General features: G+C 54.3%; 8 non-coding genes across 8 annotated transcripts; 4 read left to right on the top strand and 4 right to left on the bottom strand.

The window, feature by feature from the left end:
• The first annotated feature begins 1,754 nt into the window (after positions 1–1,754).
• TRNAA-AGC (transfer RNA alanine (anticodon AGC)) lies at positions 1,755–1,826 on the top strand. The gene has a single exon. It is a non-coding gene; the product is annotated as a tRNA-Ala (tRNA).
• Positions 1,827–5,000: 3,174 nt separating this feature from the next.
• On the bottom strand, positions 5,001–5,072 carry TRNAA-CGC (transfer RNA alanine (anticodon CGC)). Its single transcript has one exon. It is a non-coding gene; the product is annotated as a tRNA-Ala (tRNA).
• A 2,529-nt stretch (positions 5,073–7,601) lies between these two features.
• On the bottom strand, positions 7,602–7,673 carry TRNAA-UGC (transfer RNA alanine (anticodon UGC)). Its single transcript has one exon. It is a non-coding gene; the product is annotated as a tRNA-Ala (tRNA).
• Positions 7,674–9,715: 2,042 nt separating this feature from the next.
• On the top strand, positions 9,716–9,788 carry TRNAF-GAA (transfer RNA phenylalanine (anticodon GAA)). Its single transcript has one exon. It is a non-coding gene; the product is annotated as a tRNA-Phe (tRNA).
• A 1,254-nt stretch (positions 9,789–11,042) lies between these two features.
• On the bottom strand, positions 11,043–11,116 carry TRNAT-AGU (transfer RNA threonine (anticodon AGU)). Its single transcript has one exon. It is a non-coding gene; the product is annotated as a tRNA-Thr (tRNA).
• Positions 11,117–12,097: 981 nt separating this feature from the next.
• Positions 12,098–12,170, top strand: TRNAF-GAA (transfer RNA phenylalanine (anticodon GAA)). Its single transcript has one exon. It is a non-coding gene; the product is annotated as a tRNA-Phe (tRNA).
• Positions 12,171–12,600: 430 nt separating this feature from the next.
• TRNAF-GAA (transfer RNA phenylalanine (anticodon GAA)) lies at positions 12,601–12,673 on the top strand. The gene has a single exon. It is a non-coding gene; the product is annotated as a tRNA-Phe (tRNA).
• Positions 12,674–13,204: 531 nt separating this feature from the next.
• Positions 13,205–13,277, bottom strand: TRNAF-GAA (transfer RNA phenylalanine (anticodon GAA)). Its single transcript has one exon. It is a non-coding gene; the product is annotated as a tRNA-Phe (tRNA).
• Positions 13,278–16,049: the final 2,772 nt, after the last annotated feature.

Here is a 16,049-nt window from a genome sequence, read left to right as displayed (position 1 = left end):
AATTGTGTGCGTGGAAAAGTGCCAGAGCGCCCCGCCCCAGAGGAGGCTGGGCTCAGCCCTCGGCCTACAAGAGTTTCGGGAGGTCGAGAGGTCGTGGGAAGCGAAAGAATGCGCACGAGGCTAGCAGTGGATCAGCTCAGGGCCTGTGCGCACCTGGCAACGCTCGGGAGCGCGGCGGTGTCTAATCTTCGCTCAAACCATACCGTTTACTCACTGCTGAACCCCGCCCCCACCTCCGTTCGTCCTTGTGTTTGAAACCCAAACGCGCTAAAAACCCGTCGCTGCCAGTGAGATGCGCGAGCAGAAAACCGGGTTACAACGCGTTTCTAGACTCGGCGCTGCTTCCACGTGGGGTGTGTACATCGTGGCGCCCCCAAATCCCAGGACCCCGGCTCCTGGTGCGGATCCTTGACCGGGGCTGCGCCCTGGAAATGCGCGGACTCCGTGCGCTGCGACACAGGCCACGGGACACTCTCAGGGTCCCAGGACCTTCGGCAAAACCAGCCGAAGGGGCTTCCCTTCTCCGAACCTCCCTCCTCGGGGCCTGGAGACCGCGTGGCGGGACGGGCCTCGGTCATTTTCTACCTGCACATGCTTCCGGTCTCCCCCCACCCCCAGGCCTATCCCCCAACCACCCCTCCTCAGTCTTCCCCCTTCTCCTCCCCCTCCTCCCCCTCATCTTTTTCCTCCTCCCCCCTCCTCCCCACTCCTCCCCCCATCTTCCTCCTTCCCCTCCTTCTCCCCTCCTCTTCCTCCCGCTCCCCTCCCCCTCCTCTCCCCTCCTCCTCTTCCCCCTCTCCTTCCTCCTCCCTCCTCCCCCTCTCCTTCCTCCTCCCTCCTCCCCCTCCCCCCCCTCTTCCCCCTCCTTCCCCTCTTCCCCCTCCTCCCCCTCTTCCTCCTCCTCCTCTTCGCGGCCTCTTCTCTCCTCCATCATCTCCCCTGCGCTCGCCCTGCTCCAGCCCTCCGAGGGTCCGCTCCTCAGCCCGGTCCAGGTCGAAGCCCTGGGCCTCTCCAGGGCAGTAACAACGTGACCTCTGCGGGCACCTGTCCGCTCCTCCCCGTCCCCTCTCCGGCCAGAAGGTTTAGGATTTTCTCCAAAACTCGCATCTGCGTTAACATTTGCACCGAATTTTGCGTAAAGGTGGGAAGTGACGACTCCGCGCCTCGGGGACTGAGGACAGTCGGGGACGCGCGGGCTTCGGGAGGGGTCACAGAGGGCGCGTTTGTGTCGCAGTTTGCTCCCAGCGTCCCCACGCTCCCCTCGGTGCGCAGAAAGCTTGTGCAGCGGACGCGGTCGGGGCAGGGCCGTGTCCTCTCGTGTGTTGTTCTCAAAACCAGAGCCACCGCGGCGCCCGAACAGAGGCGCTGTCGCGTCTCCAAAGCCGGTGCTGAACGTGGCCTACACACAGCCTTGTCGCGTGTGGCGGGTCGCGTGCTGTGAATGAATTCCCTCTTGTCCCAAGTCCACACCGGAGCCGATCGTCTCCAGGGTGCCCACGGGGCGCGTCCTTGTGTCCCCACGCTACCTTTTGTCTGTCTGGTGGCTTCGTGGGCAGAGAAGGACGTTTTCTGAGAAGGGGGATCTGAAGGTTCAGCAGGCCGCCTTGGGAGGAAGGTGGGGGCCTTCGGTTCCGGACGCGTTTCTCCCCGGGCGCAGCTGCGAGGCAGGATTCAGTCCCAAGATTTCGGAGGTGGAAGGACCTGCCAACCGATCCAGACGGTGCAGTGGCCATTCCCGAAACCCCTGCCCTCGAGGGGGTGTAGCTCAGCGGGAGAGCGCGTGCTTAGCATGCACGAGGCCCCGGGTTCGATCCCCGGCACCTCCAAGCGTTCGGAGCCGGGTAGCTCGGCCCGGTACTTTTCCGTCTCCGCAAAGTGCGCACTTTAGTTGTCCCTTAATCTCCCGACCAGACTGCTTCCCACAGTACAGAATCCACCCGAAGGGAGAGCACGGGACCGCTTTCGTTATTACTAAGATTTATCCGTAATTATTACTAAGAAGTGGGAAGAAGAAAGACAAGGAGGCCTTTGGAGAAACTATCTCAGACCCCCCCCCCCCCCCCCGTTTCCCTCAGCTGTGCTTGCCTCAGTGGACACACTGCTGGCCCAGGAGACACCTGTCTTGCCGGTCGTCCGGTCCCCACTCGCCCCTGCACCCCCGCCCGCCCCCCAGAATCTTGATTGGGCAGCAAAAGGTCGGCCGGTCAGCAGCCCCGGGCGCTGGGACCCCAGCTCGTTCCTGTGACGGGTGTTTAGGCTTGCGTCCAGGGGAGGGCGCCTCGGGTGCCTCGGAGGCCCCCTGAACCCGCAGCGGGAACGTTATCCCCAGAGGTAGCGAGCCGCCCCCAGAGCCCTGACAGCCGGGGCAAAGGGGGCTACGCGTTCCCGTGGGGCACCCGGGGTTGAGCCCACTTTTCGCAGGAGGACGGGGACCTGCGGGTGGGAACAGAGACGAGGCGCCCCACCCCCGCACCGCAGCCTGCGCTCTGGTGGAGATGCGGGCGCAGAGACCCACCCCGCGGCCCTTCTGCCCCTTTTTTCCTCTCCGAGTCCTGCGCCGCCGCCCCCTCCTCCTTTCCGCGCTCGCCCCGGTGCCCCTCCTCGGGCAGCTCCGCTCCCTTCAGCTCCTGCGGCCGCGCTTTCCCGGCTGGCGGTTCTGGAACCTTCGCGGTGGACAAAGAGGTCTGGGGAGGCGCTTCGATCCTATGGACGCCTCCCTACACCCGCCGCCCGTGGGGGTGGGGGGGGGGCTCAGCGCGCGCCGGAGCCGTCCGGGGACAAAGGGACGCGCGCCTTCGCCAAGTCCCCCCCCCCCCCCCCCCGCACGGTCCCCAGGGGGTCGGCAGCCGCTGAGTCCTGCTCCAACATCTTGTCTCCGATCCACAGGTCACCTGGGGCGACGGGGTTATTCACCGCCTTCCTCCTCAAGGTCGGCTCCCTCTGGGCGCGCGCTCCGGCCACTTCCCAGCGACGACGGAGCCTCGCCGGGCGATTCGGGGCGGAGGAGTTGCAGGGGTGAACCGGAGAGCGACACGCAGTTAATGGAGAGAGTCAAGAAGGTACAGTTTCCGCACGGGGACAAGAGCCCGATGGAAGGTGACAGGAGAAGCGACCTCCGGGGTCCCTTCCAACAACAGCAGGGAAGCCGCTGTGGTGATCGAGGTGGGGATATTTGTCCACAACCCCCGGGGGGGGGGGGCTGTTGTGACTGCGAACCTGCCGAGAAGAGGTCCTTGCTCTGCGTCCAGAGCGCCTCCCAGGTGCCTCGCTGTGGGTCTCCGGAGGGTGAGGCCCAGGCCCGGGTCCTGACCAGATGTGACAGCACACACATACTGGTTCTTATGTGGGATCTGTACCCTCTTTCCATCTGGGTCTAAGTTCCCTGAGGCAACGATTCGGGTTCTGCCCTTTTGTGCCCTTCTTGTAGCATTTCCTGCCCGGGTGACAGCGAGAAGCTTTGGAGGTGCAAAGGCCCTGGGGTACTGATGCGGGAAATCCGTGACACAGCCAGACTGCCCCGAGGAGGAGCTGCACGTTTGGGGTTCCAACCTGAGTTGAGGTGGGCCATGCATGTCCGGGTCTGCGGCTTGTAGGTTCTGGGGTCAGTTACTCCCTCCCCCTGGAAAAAGTGTATCCCGAATAGGGATGCCCTCGTGAATTACATGGCCCGAGGGGGACTTACTGTCTGTCTTGACTTTTATTTAGCAGCTGCCGGAGAGCTTCCCTGAGGCAGTTCCAGGGCTCCACACCAATCACAGCGAGACCAAGGCCATAAAGAGCAGGAGCAGGATCGTGCTGGAGAACCCGCGCGTGGCAAAATGGAGGCAGGTGGTCCCAGCGGTTTCCCCTGCTGGTTCCTGCGCCCAGTCGGGAGTCAGGAGGAAGAATCACAAGGGACGCTCGCTCGCTCAGCCTTTGCTCAGGTAATTCCACCAGCAGCGTGTCGCCAACACGCCTGGATGACCACAGCCCAGCGATGGCCCTGGCAGGAAGTTCTGTGGCCTCGCTGGTACAGGGTCCGTCTGCGGCGCGAGCCCAGGAGGAAACCCAGCTGGGGGGGGGGGGGGCGGGGGGCGGGGATGGGTCCCTGCTCCCTCTTGTGATCCTGGAGGAGCGATGAGGAACGTGCTTTTAGTTTTTCCAAAGGAGGGGATTTAGGCACCGTCCTTCAGATTTCTCGACGCCCCGGTCGAAAACACAAAAGGAGCAGGCGAAGGCTGGTGCGCTCACCCACGGGGCTCGCGCGGGAAACGGGCGCCTCGCAGAGATGCTCCCGGTTGCGCCGTCCGCGCCGTCTCTGTAACAAGTGTTGGTCTGTGTGAACACAGGACCTTGGTACACCCAACCCATTCCACCAAGACCCCAGTGGCCCGGGACTCTGGGTGTGGTGCTCCGAGAGGTGTTAATCCATCTAAAGATTTAAGAACAAAATGTCCGGGTCCCCGAGACTTAGCTCCAGGAGGCGTTTTGCTTGAGGGGGTGGTGGGGTTAGTTGGGGTCTTCGAGGGTGTGTTCTGGGTACACTTGCGAGAGTCGCGCCGATTCGGAATAAAATATAAAATAACCGAGCCGCCAACCCCAGGGCCTGTCCCTTACCATCTCGCCCCGGCTCCCAAATTACGGCTTAAACTCCCGCAGGGCTGGTAGGCGCCCACTGCCCACCCCGCGGGAGCCTGGCGGGGTTCGCACCGCCGCGGTCCTGGCGTCCCCGGAAGCGGGGGCGCGGTGGGGGGCACCCTGGGCGCGGGGGGGAAGCAGAGGAGCCCGGCCCCCGCGCCTTGGACCGCATGGTGCTCCTCAAACCTAGGAAACGTCACAGATGCATTCTTTCCCTTTACTGCCGCGGTAGACGTCCCCGTGGATGTGGCTGCCCCGTGGGGCGTCAGGCGGCCTTGCGGCCGTGCCTTCTTCTCCCGCGTTTCTTCGAGAACGCCCGCGTCCCGGGCGGCACCAAATCCCACGCAGCGGGAACGACGTAATGGTGGAGGAAAAAGCACAGGTGGAGGAGCCGGGGGTCGAACCCGGGGCCTCGTACATGCGAAGCACGCGCTCTACCACTGAGCTACACCCCCAGCCGCAGGGGGCGGTATCACCTGTAAAGTGAAAACCGCATCCGCGGCTCACGTTGTATTTCCGTCGGAGAAAGTAGACGCGCCCAGCTCGGCGAGTTCAGGCTGCACCTGCTGTAACGAGGTCTGCAGCTCAGTGGGGTCTCAGCCTCTCAATGAGGGTCGGAGTTACGGCCTCTGGAGGAGTTGTTTCCTGTTTCCTCTGCATTATTTCCAGCTTCTGTACGGAAAGGGCGCCGCCTAACGACCGCCAGCGTGTCCCTCCTCTTGTCACCGCCTGAGGGCTCAGCTGGCTTCTGAGAAGCAGGGCGCTGAGGGGGCGAGAGCACGATACAGCCCTGACGTGTACAATCCAGCGACTTCTACTCTGTCCTCATCTAGGCACGCAACTTCCGAGGTTCATTCGAGGATCCAGACGAGTTGAACAAGAATTTAAGGATGAAAGGCAAGGGAGAAATCTGGAACGAGGAACGAGGTCCAATCACAGGGCTCGGGCTCTTCCTAGAGCAAATACTTACACCTAGGGAGCCCTGCAGCTTGAATTGTGCAGATGGTGACGCCTTCTGCACAAAATAGTAACTATAGGAGGAGGGGAGACAGTTCTGTTCTTTTTGTCCTTGTTGTGACTGGTTTGTTGATTTGCTTTTGCTTTGGGCGTGTATGTGCAGCAGTAAGGGGGAAACGAATAGTTTGAGTTTGGATAGGCATATTTCAAGTATCTACAGGATAGCCCCTTGAGGGTGTCTCTTAAACACGTTACAAGCGGAGTCTGGAATTCTCTAGACATCTCTGACCCTGAATTTCGGACATTCATGTGTCTGGGAGGAGAGTGCCGGTTAGGAGTGGGTAGAGTAAGGACTTAAAGTTGTCCATTAAGACCAGAAGATAAAGGGGGCACCTGGGCACCTGGGTGGCTCAGTGGGTTGAGCATCGACTCTTGATTTCGGCTCAAGCCATGATCAGGGTCTCGGAATCAAGTCCCAAGTTGAGTTCTCCACTGATAGCACAGGGCCTGCTTGAAATCCTCTCTCTCTCTCTCTCTCTCTCTCTCTCTCTCTCTCTCTCTCTCTCTCCCTCCCTCTCTCTCTCTCTCTCTCTCTCTCTCTCTCTCTCTCTCCCTCTGCCCCGTCTCTAAATAAATAAACTTAAAACATTTTTAAAAGACTAGTAAAGAACTTATTGGTATTTGTGGAAAAAAATGAGATTGCTCCTAGACTGATCTCATCTGTAAAACATTTATACTTCTCATCATGGCCTTACATTTTCCTGAGAACACCAGTAAAAGTCCCACTCCTGCTATCAGCTTCCGGATAAGGTGGTGATGTCTTCTTTGCCTATCGTTGCCAGTCTGGGACGATTTTAGTTGTACAATGCTGTGTATCAAACTCCTCAAAATCGAGTGACTTTAAACAGACATCTATCACATTTGCTCACAATTCCCTGGGTCAGCAATTTTGGCTGGGCCTTCCTCTGCTCCTATAGCCAGCTGGGGTATTCTCTGCTCTTCACGGAGCTGGTAGCAAGGCTGGCCTCACAGGTGCCAGGGGGCACCACCCTGTGCGGTTTTCTGTTCCCTTCTCTCTTCACGGTTCTAGCTTGGGCTCCCTCATAGCACGGTGATCCTTCGTGGACGCCTTGCAGGGCGGCTTCCCAGAGTGGCCACTTTGAGAGAAGCAATCACAGAACGTGTAGGTCACTTAGGCCATCAGTTCCACCAGTCCCCAAAGGACACTCTTTGAGTAGGAATACTGTCCACAGGGCCGGTTTATTGACAGGGAGGGTCTCCTGCCTCCACAGCACACCTAGGGCTCCTCCACCTTCTTTAGACGCAGTGGGATGGGAAGATGGAAAGGACACAAGGGCGTGGTTGACTTCTTAGAAGACGAGAGCTCTCCATTCCCTGGTTATCGGAAAGCGAAGCATTCTCTGCTGCAGAGGAAGAACATTACTTTGTCTCCAAAATTAATGCAGGTTGAGTGGGGATTTTCCTTACTCTGTCATTTTTCAGGCTCTTACTGAAGAAACAAACAAAAGTCCTTGTTGGGATTCATGTGTTCTATTCCCGGTATGTGATGAAGTTTCACCAATAGTGGTTTGTCCAAGGCTTTGGTTTGCCGGCCAAAGTACTTTTCCAGAGACAGTTGGAATCCTGCTCGCGTCACCCTAATTTTTCCCATGCCTCGGTCTTTAGGATTAGCTGTTCAGGCTAACGAAATTGGGTTCCTCTCTCTCTCCCTCTCCCTCTCCTCTTCCTCACCCCCCACTCTCTCCCCTTCTCTCCTCCTCTCTTCCCTTCTCTCTCCCCCTCTCTTCCTCTTTCTTACCTCCTTTTGTAAAATGATACTCTGTGTGACAAAGCTGGTTATGTTGGCGCATTCGGGGTTGTTGAATAAGTCTCTTTATTCCCCCTTTCTTCCTTCTGATGTTGCGCCAATCATGTTTACTTTTCATGTGAGCAGAAAAAAAAAAGTAACAAAAGGCAGAAAAGCAGATTTGGTTGGTGACTGGGGATAGGAAAAAGGGAGGTGCCCCTGGAGGTGCTGGGCATCGAACCCAGGACCTCATACATGCAAAGCATGCGCTCTACCACTGAGCTACACCCCCAGGCGAGAGCTGCTTGGTTTGTGATATATTAGGAAATACAGCTATTTTCTGTATTCTTGGGCAAGGCTGTGTGTGTGTGTGTGTGTGTGTGTGTGTGTGTGTGTGTGCGCGCGCGCGCGCATGCGTGCTCACGCCAGAAAATGCATTCTGTTAACTCCACTAATTGTATTTCTAAATCGGAATTTTTTTTTTTGTCTATACTCAAAAATAGTAAATTCTAAATCCAAATTGATACTATTCCTGCTCCTAAGTTCTTCCCTGTCAGGGTCAGTCTTCTCTAAGATCTTACCGTCCTAATGCCTGTATTTTGTTTTGTTTTTGAGAACCCCTACCACAGAAAGTCTCCAGTTGGAAGTTTCACTTGACTTCATTCTCTTTTTCTCCACGTTTTTTTCCTCCACCATAGATCATTGTACCTAATCTTCACTGACCATCTTGTCTGCACCCACCCACCTCTTCAAGGGTCTGTACACATTCTCCTCCCTCACCCTCTACATGGAACCTTACCTTTCTCACCAGCCATTTTCAAGACCGGGATTTCCTGCTCTGGAAAATCAAGGAAGTACTTTGACACCCTACGTGCAAAATGAAAATCATTATCACTTATTTCCAATCCTGCTGCTTCCCTCCATTCCGTATCTTGAGAAATGGTCTTAACCCCACGGCTCTCTGGCAAGTCTAGAAAAGAGAAGGAAAGAGGGAGGGAGGGAGGGAGGGAGGAGGGAGGAGAAGAGAGGGAGGCTGGGAAGGGGAGAGAGAGAGGAAGAAAACGTTTATGGGTTCACCTTCTGTCATACTCCTGCCTGCCTCTCCAACCCCAAGAAACCGGTCATCTAATCCTGTCACTATACATTAGTTTGCTTCTAAAGGTTTACACAAATTGAATCACATATCTACTTTTTTGATTTTCTTTCACTCATCATAATTATTCTGAGATTCATCCATGTTGTACATATCAATAGTTTATTCCACTTTATGCCAAGGAATATTCCATGGTATGAATAGACCACAATTTTTTTTATCAGTTCACCCATGGAAAGGCATTTGGGTTCTCTCCCATTATTGGCTCTTACAAGCATATGAATACTCGTGTCCCAGAATTTGTATGGACATAATAGGTTTATTTTTTTCTTTTGGATACGTACTTAGGATGTGAGTGGCTGCATCACGGGGAAGGTATATCTTCGACTTTTTAAGAAACTGACGGAGTGTCTCAAAGTAATGCTGTTTTCCTTTGCCACTAACAGGATACGAGAGTTTCATTTCCTCCGCATTCTTGCACACATTCGGTATGCCTGGCATTTTTAAATTTTAGCAAGTCATGAGTGCAAGGGTATATCATTATGGTTTTAATTCATGTTTTGCTTAATGACCGATGTGGAACACCTTTTGTTTATTTGCAGTCCTTATTGCTTCTTCGGAGAAGCATCTGCTTAAATATTTTGTCTGTTTTAAAATCGTGTTTTCTTTTTGTTGGCTGTTTAGAGCGCTTTACACATTCTAGATACAAATCCTTTATAAGATATAAAGGTGCAAACGTGGTTTGCAAAGGTTGTCTCCCAGTCTGTGACTGGCCTTGCTGTTCTCTTAAACAGTTTTGCACAGAGCAGGATTTAAAGCTTTTTGATGAGGTTAAATTTATCAAACTTTTATGCTTTTGCTGCTGTATCTACAAAATATTTGTCTGACCCAGGGTCACAAAGACTTTCTCCTATGTAAGGGACCTCTCGAAATGTTTTCTTTGGTTTCCTTAATTTTCTGAGATGTGTCTGGATTAGCCAAGTTGCAGAAGAGCAGAAAGGCTTTCGGAGGAAACCCCACGCCTCTTTTCTGTCTTCCTCCTGCACCCACCTTCCCACCTGCCAGGAATTGGATGCAATATTAATACAGGCGGAAGACAAGAGATCCCCCAGATTTCTGGATAGGTACATGTATTGGACGATTAGTTTGCAACACTTGAAGAATCTGAAATCTCCTAAATTGGAAGTAGAAGACAATCTAAGTATTGCAAAACCAATTATCAGGAAACCCTCCTCTAGGCAGCCGAAATAGCTCAGCTGGGAGAGCGTTAGACTGAAGATCTAAAGGTCCCTGGTTCGACCCCGGGTTTCGGCAGGTGCAGCCTTTTGTTGATCCTAACACGGACGACTCCGGTAACCCCGAGATCCACCCTGGCCATCTCGAAACTCCATAATAATGACACCTTAAAACTTATATTTTGTTAACTGATGTAGGAAAAAAAGTTGAACAACAAAATTCATGCTGATAATTCACAATGTTAATTCTACTTAATTAGAATGACATTAAGAAAGCAAACGAAAAATACATTGACAGGTGGAGAGAGAAGGAAGAAAGGAAAAAAGTTTACATTTTATTACCACTTTTAATGGTATTTTCCCTCTCCTTAAAAAAATGTATTTATTTATTTATCTATTTATTTTCTGAACGATGGGTACAGTCAAGAGGAAGAATCCATGTTGGGGAGAAAGCCACAAACTATTGCCCCTGGGATGACCACATATTATACTCCAGACTCTTATCTCAAAAGCACGAAGGCGCGGCCTCTGCACAGCAGAAGAGATTCTGGATTTCTGTTAGAGCACAGCAGATATGAGCCCTGATTTGACGCCCGCCGAGGTTGGGGGCAATTCTGATGGCTGGAGTACAGCAGGTGGGGAAGAGACGCTCAGGGCCAGGCTGGCAGCGAGGATGGGCTTCCTGTCCATTGTCTCCTTGCACTGGGCCCGACATTCAGTCGACACTCACAGTACGCTTTCACACACGTCTTGGACTCAGTACACCCACCTCCACGGCCACCCCAGGGTCCCCAGGGGTTGAATTATAATACAGTTATAGTTATAATTATGACATAGTTATATAATAGACTGTAAATATAATTATAACATAGTTATATAGTAGACTGTAAATATGGTATAATTATAGCACAGTTGAATTGTGACCTCAAGGGCACTGGCCACCACCACATTAAGATTCATGCCCGCAGTCTGTATTCCCTCCCCGGACTTCGGCTAATCCGTGCACAGCTCTTTATACGAAATCAGGATTGGAATACACTGCATGGTGCTTGCATTCACGAAAAGGCACCCTTAGAAAACAGGCTAAGATCGTCGCACAGCTCTTTGCTTTCTTACACTCCTGCGTTGTGTGGCTGTTTCTGAAGTCTGTTCCATTTTGTTTCCAAAGTCTTGGGATTCTCCTTGTCCAAAGTCTGGGGCGGCGGGGAGACGGTGGGGAAGTTGGGGGGGGGGGCGGGGGGGGGCCTATGGTAGAAAAAAAAAATGCAGAAATCGCAGTGTAAGGGAAAGGGCCAGCACCCCTCAGCGGAAGGGGCAAACCCACAGACACTCCAGGCCCCGCTGGGACTCGAACCCAGGATCTCCTGTTTACTAGACAGGCGCTTTGACCAGCTAAGCCACGGGGCCCCGCTGCCGGCCAGCCTGGGTCTCTCACCAATAGGGTTTTGCCCAGCAGGTGTCCAGGGCGGGCCTCACCCCTTCCTGGGCTTGCCTCCCCTCGGCCTTTGACCCACTCAGAGCCACCCGGACCACCTGAACCCGCACACGGGCTCGTCGGTCTTCCTGCTGCCTTGTGCTGGTCAGCTCATCGCTGAGGGTCAGCAGGGACTGGGGCAGGGGCCTGCGGTCAGCTCAGCGCTGAAGGTCAGCAAGGGACTGGGGCAGGGGCCGGGAGGGGCTCCGCGCGGATGTCCTCCCGCAGCACGGGGACCCTGGAGGGAAGGCCGCGGGGTGGGGGGGCGCGGGTCCCAGTGCGCCCGTTTTATCAGGGGACCAGGCCCGCGACGCCGCATCGGGGCCTCACACCCTCTCCCTGTCCCTCTGCCTCTGCCCCAGGGGTGTCTCAGCCCCTCGGGGGAGTGGGCGCCCAGTCCCCAGGCCCCCCGCGTGCCTGCGCACCAGGCGTCCCGCAGGCCGCGGATCCCTGCTCTGCTCCTGGGATCCCGACCGCGGCCACCTGACCTGCGTTCGGCGGGGCTGCAGGGACCCGGTGCGCGGAGAGGCCCCGGGATCAGGCACGTGGGGGAAGCGGGGACCTCCAGGCACCCAGGCACGGAGCCCGGCAGGGCGGGGGCGAGGCGGGAGGAAGCCAGAAGCGGGCCTCCACCCCAGGGCAGACCCTCCCCTCCGACTCGGCAGTCTGTGAGCAGGGGGCTGTCACCAAGTGAGGAGCGCGGGGACGTGGGCGCCGGCTTGTCCTCCTCGTCCTCCTCCTCGTCCTCCACGCCCCTCCTGTCCCCTCCTCACTGACCACCCCGCCGGGACAAAGATATTGGGCAACTGGACAGTCGCACTTAAGGAATCCAAAAACACCCAAAGACACCCAAAAACTTGAAAACAGTCCAAGTACTGGCGAAAAAAAAGACAAGAAAACACTCCTGGTAAGGAGCCGAAATAGCTCAGCTGGGAGAGCGTTAGACTGAAGATCTAAAGGTCCCTGGTTCGATCCCGGGTTTCGGCAGGTGCAGTTTTGGTTCCCGTGAAGGAGCCACGTGGCTGTGTTCCAGTAACACGTCACACGTGGACGCGGGGATCCGGATTTCTTACACGTGCCACGTGTCACCAAGCGTTGTTCTCCTTTTACCTTTCCGCCTCTTACGACGGTAGCAGGTGCTCGCTGGGGTCGCACCTGCACGCGGTGCGCGTTGTCCACTGCGAGAGCCGGGCCGGGGCTCCCCTCCTCCTGTTCCCTCTTCACCGACCACCCTGCCAAGAGTCCGAGCACCGTGCACGGAGGAAGACCGCAGACTCCGAGTCTTTCTGGGTGGACAAAGATATTGGGCAACTGCACAGCCGCACTTAAGGAATCTAAAAACACCCCCCAAAAAACCGACAGTTCAACAGTCTAAGTATGGGGGGGGGGGCGCGGGGGGAAAGGCCTCTCTTAAGGAGCCGGAATAGCTCAGCTGGGAGAGCGTTAGGCTGAAGATCTGAAGGTTCCTGGTTCGATCCTGGGTTTCGGCAGGTGCTGTTTTGGTTCCCGTGAGCAAGGTGTTCATGCAGATGACTGAGCCACTGAAAAGGGCCGATTGCACAGAGGCTGTGCTGTCACTCAGGAACAGGGTCGCGATCGCAGCCCCCTTTTGTTGTTCCCAGCTGTGCGAACCTTGGTCACAGGAAGGAACAGGGACGCGGGACCCTGACAAAGTGCGGACGACGTGTCGCTGTCACTGTGATGTAAGGAGGGGAGGGGAGCAGAGGCAGATGGGGTAGAGGAGGGGAGCCGAGGGGAGGGGAGCGGTTGGGAGCAGAGAGGAGGGAGCGGAGGGAGCGGAGGGAGGGCTCACCAGCCCGGCTCTCGCAGTGGACAACGCGCACCGCGTGCAGGTGCGACCCCAGCGAGCACCTGCTACCGTCGTAAGAGGCGGAAAGGTAAAAGGAGAACAACGCTTGGTGACACGTGGCACGTGTAAGAAATCCGGATCCCCGCGTCCACGTGTGACGTGTTACTGGAACACAGCCACGTGGCTCCTTCACGGGAACCAAAACTGCACCTGCCGAAACCCGGGATCGAACCAGGGACCTTTAGATCTTCAGTCTAACGCTCTCCCAGCTGAGCTATTTCGGCTCCTTACCAGGAGTGTTTTCTTGTCTTTTTTTTCGCCAGTACTTGGACTGTTTTCAAGTTTTTGGGTGTCTTTGGGTGTTTTTGGATTCCTTAAGTGCGACTGTCCAGTTGCCCAATATCTTTGTCCCGGCGGGGTGGTCAGTGAGGAGGGGACAGGAGGGGGTGGGGATGAGGGAAGCTCTGGAGGCCTCCCCCCTCCTCTGTGTCCTGTGAAGTGTCCCAGGCACCACTCAGAGAATAAACGAAACCGAAGGAAATACATCTTGTCTCTCATTTTTCTCTTCTTTCCGTTGTTTCATTATCTCCAAGAATGCTGAGAAATTTCTGTGATCAGGAACACTAACTTGGAACTCCAGTTAAACAAAATGTCACCCCCAAAGATAATTCCATTCTTTGTTGGTAGTAATAATAACTGTACTCAAATATTACTATACTTTAATGTCATGCTTAAAAATCGTTATATAAGTATCTATAGCCTTGATTTTGCCATGTGACCTGCAAATTCTACAATATCTACCTTTTGGCCATCTACACAAAGTTTGCCAACTCCTGGTCTAGAGGACTCTCTTCTCTGAGTCCTTGAGGAATGTGTTGGTGAGGAGAAAACAGCATCCTTCGTAAAAGTGTCTGCAGGGGCTACTCTCTGCAGGCCCGGAGGGACAGATGGACGCTACAATTGCAATGGCTCCCGGACCCAGTTGTGATGATGGGATACAGGAGTGGCTGTGTCTACTGCAGCAAGGCATCCTGGGTCTGGAAATAGCTATGGGGCAGACTCAGGGATCCAAATAGGCCTGCAGTAAAATAGACCTGATCCTACTGTTCACATGACCTGTATAAGCCCCCCCCCCAACCATAGACCACAGCGACATTTTAATGTGTTCCAATACCTAATGTCAGCTCAGAATAGTGTTCAGTCATCTCCAAACATTCTTACAATTGCCTCGGTGAGTGGACTTCCTATGGGGAAGACTAGAAAAGTAATACTTACTGTGTACATTTTTAGCTGTGTGCCAAGTTCCCTGCTCAAGTGGGGCCAGCCTCCTCTCGGTTCGAGGAGATCTGGGTCAGGTTCTGGACATGTGAGATGTTAAGTTAGGAAACGCCAGTCGGGAGCCATCAGAGTTCTCTCCACTTGCGGAAATAATATTTGCGAAGGATACTGCGGTCCTGGAAGAATTCCAAATACAAGAACCACCGGCAAGGACTTGAAAGATGCAGAGGGCGGTGATTCTTAGCACTTGGCCGTCCCGCTGCCTGTCTGGCCTGTGCAGAGAGCAGAGTCATTGTGAGAAATGGCAGCATAGTATCGTGAGCCGAATGAAGTGGTCACTTCCACGTCCGGTAGGATTTCCCTCCTGGAGCAAATGTCGCGGCCACTCGTACTTCGTGTGCACCTACTGCCGCAGAAAATATTTCACTCTTCATGTCGGAAACTGACCACTGCTCCGCGCTGACTTCTGTCTGTCCAAAATTCTGTGTTGAAGCCCCAACCCACTGAGTCCCAACCTCAGACTGTGACTGTACTTAGAGATAATTAAGGTAAGATAGGTCATATGAGTACGGGCTAATCCGGTATGACTCAGGTAAGGACCGTGTCCTTCCAAGAAGAGGAGACGAGGACGCAGACAGCACGCACACCGAGGAGACACGTGAGGACGTGGTGAGAGGGCTGCTTCCAGGAGAGAGGCGTCAGAAGAAACCAAACCTGCTGACACCCTGACGTTGGACATGTGGCCTCCAGAACTGTGAGGAAATGAATTTCTGTTGTGGAAGCCACTGAATCTCTGGTGTTTTGCTTCGGCAGCCCTGGCAGAGTAACACAGCCATCAGGCATGGTTCGCCTCCGACGGGCAGGGCCGGTGAGATATTTCCAGTCTCGCCTAGGAGCACAGGGCATGCCTAGCCTTTAACGATCGAGTCCTGGGACACCGCTCACCTCTCCATTGTGCAGGATATCGCGCTGGTCCGTTATATTGATAATAACATGCTTATTGGACCTGGTTTTGAGTCTTTGATTACAAGCAGCCGCCAGTATAGACTCCTTGGTTAATATGTGCAGGCTGCAGTGTGAAAGCACAGCCCACAAGAGTTCAGGAGCCTGTCATCTCTGTGATCTATCTATCGACCGTGTTGACATAACCCTTCAGGGGTGACCAAAAAGCTGTTGCTTCTGGCTCGTCCCACTAGAAAAGAAGTAAAATGTCCAGTGAGCCTCCTTAAATTTCGGAGACAATACAGAGTCATTTGTACTTGAAAAGCTACCAGATTTGTTTTTTTTTTAAACCAGTTGTTTTTAAATTGAGGTATAATTGGCATATGACATTCTATCAGTTTCAGATGTACAGCATAATGGGTATCTGTATGCTTTGTAAAATGACCAGCACAGTTGCTCATGTTGTATACTGTTACAAAATGTTTTTTTTTTTTCCTTATGATGAGAAGATGTAACCTCTTAGCAACTTTCAAATATGCAGTAAGGTATTACCAACCATAGTCACCGTGCTGTGCCTTACATCCCTAGGACCTATTTATTTTATGAATGGGAATCACACCTTTCACCCATTTTGCCCCCCACCCCTGCTTCTGGCAACTACCAGCCCCCTCTCTGTGTCTAGAAAAGCTACCTATTTTGTGTGAAGCCCGGAACAAAGGAAGTCTGTAGCAGCTCCAGGCTGTATGAAGGCCACAGTGACAGCTGACCTCTGTGACCCAGCAAAGCATTCAGAGTGTCTGTGGAAGACGCAGATGGTATTTGGAGTTTATGCATTT

This window comes from Acinonyx jubatus, chromosome B2, assembly GCF_027475565.1.
Source record: "Acinonyx jubatus isolate Ajub_Pintada_27869175 chromosome B2, VMU_Ajub_asm_v1.0, whole genome shotgun sequence".
NCBI classification, from domain to species: Eukaryota; Metazoa; Chordata; class Mammalia; order Carnivora; family Felidae; genus Acinonyx; species Acinonyx jubatus.
This window is presented reverse-complemented; position numbering and strand designations above follow the sequence as displayed.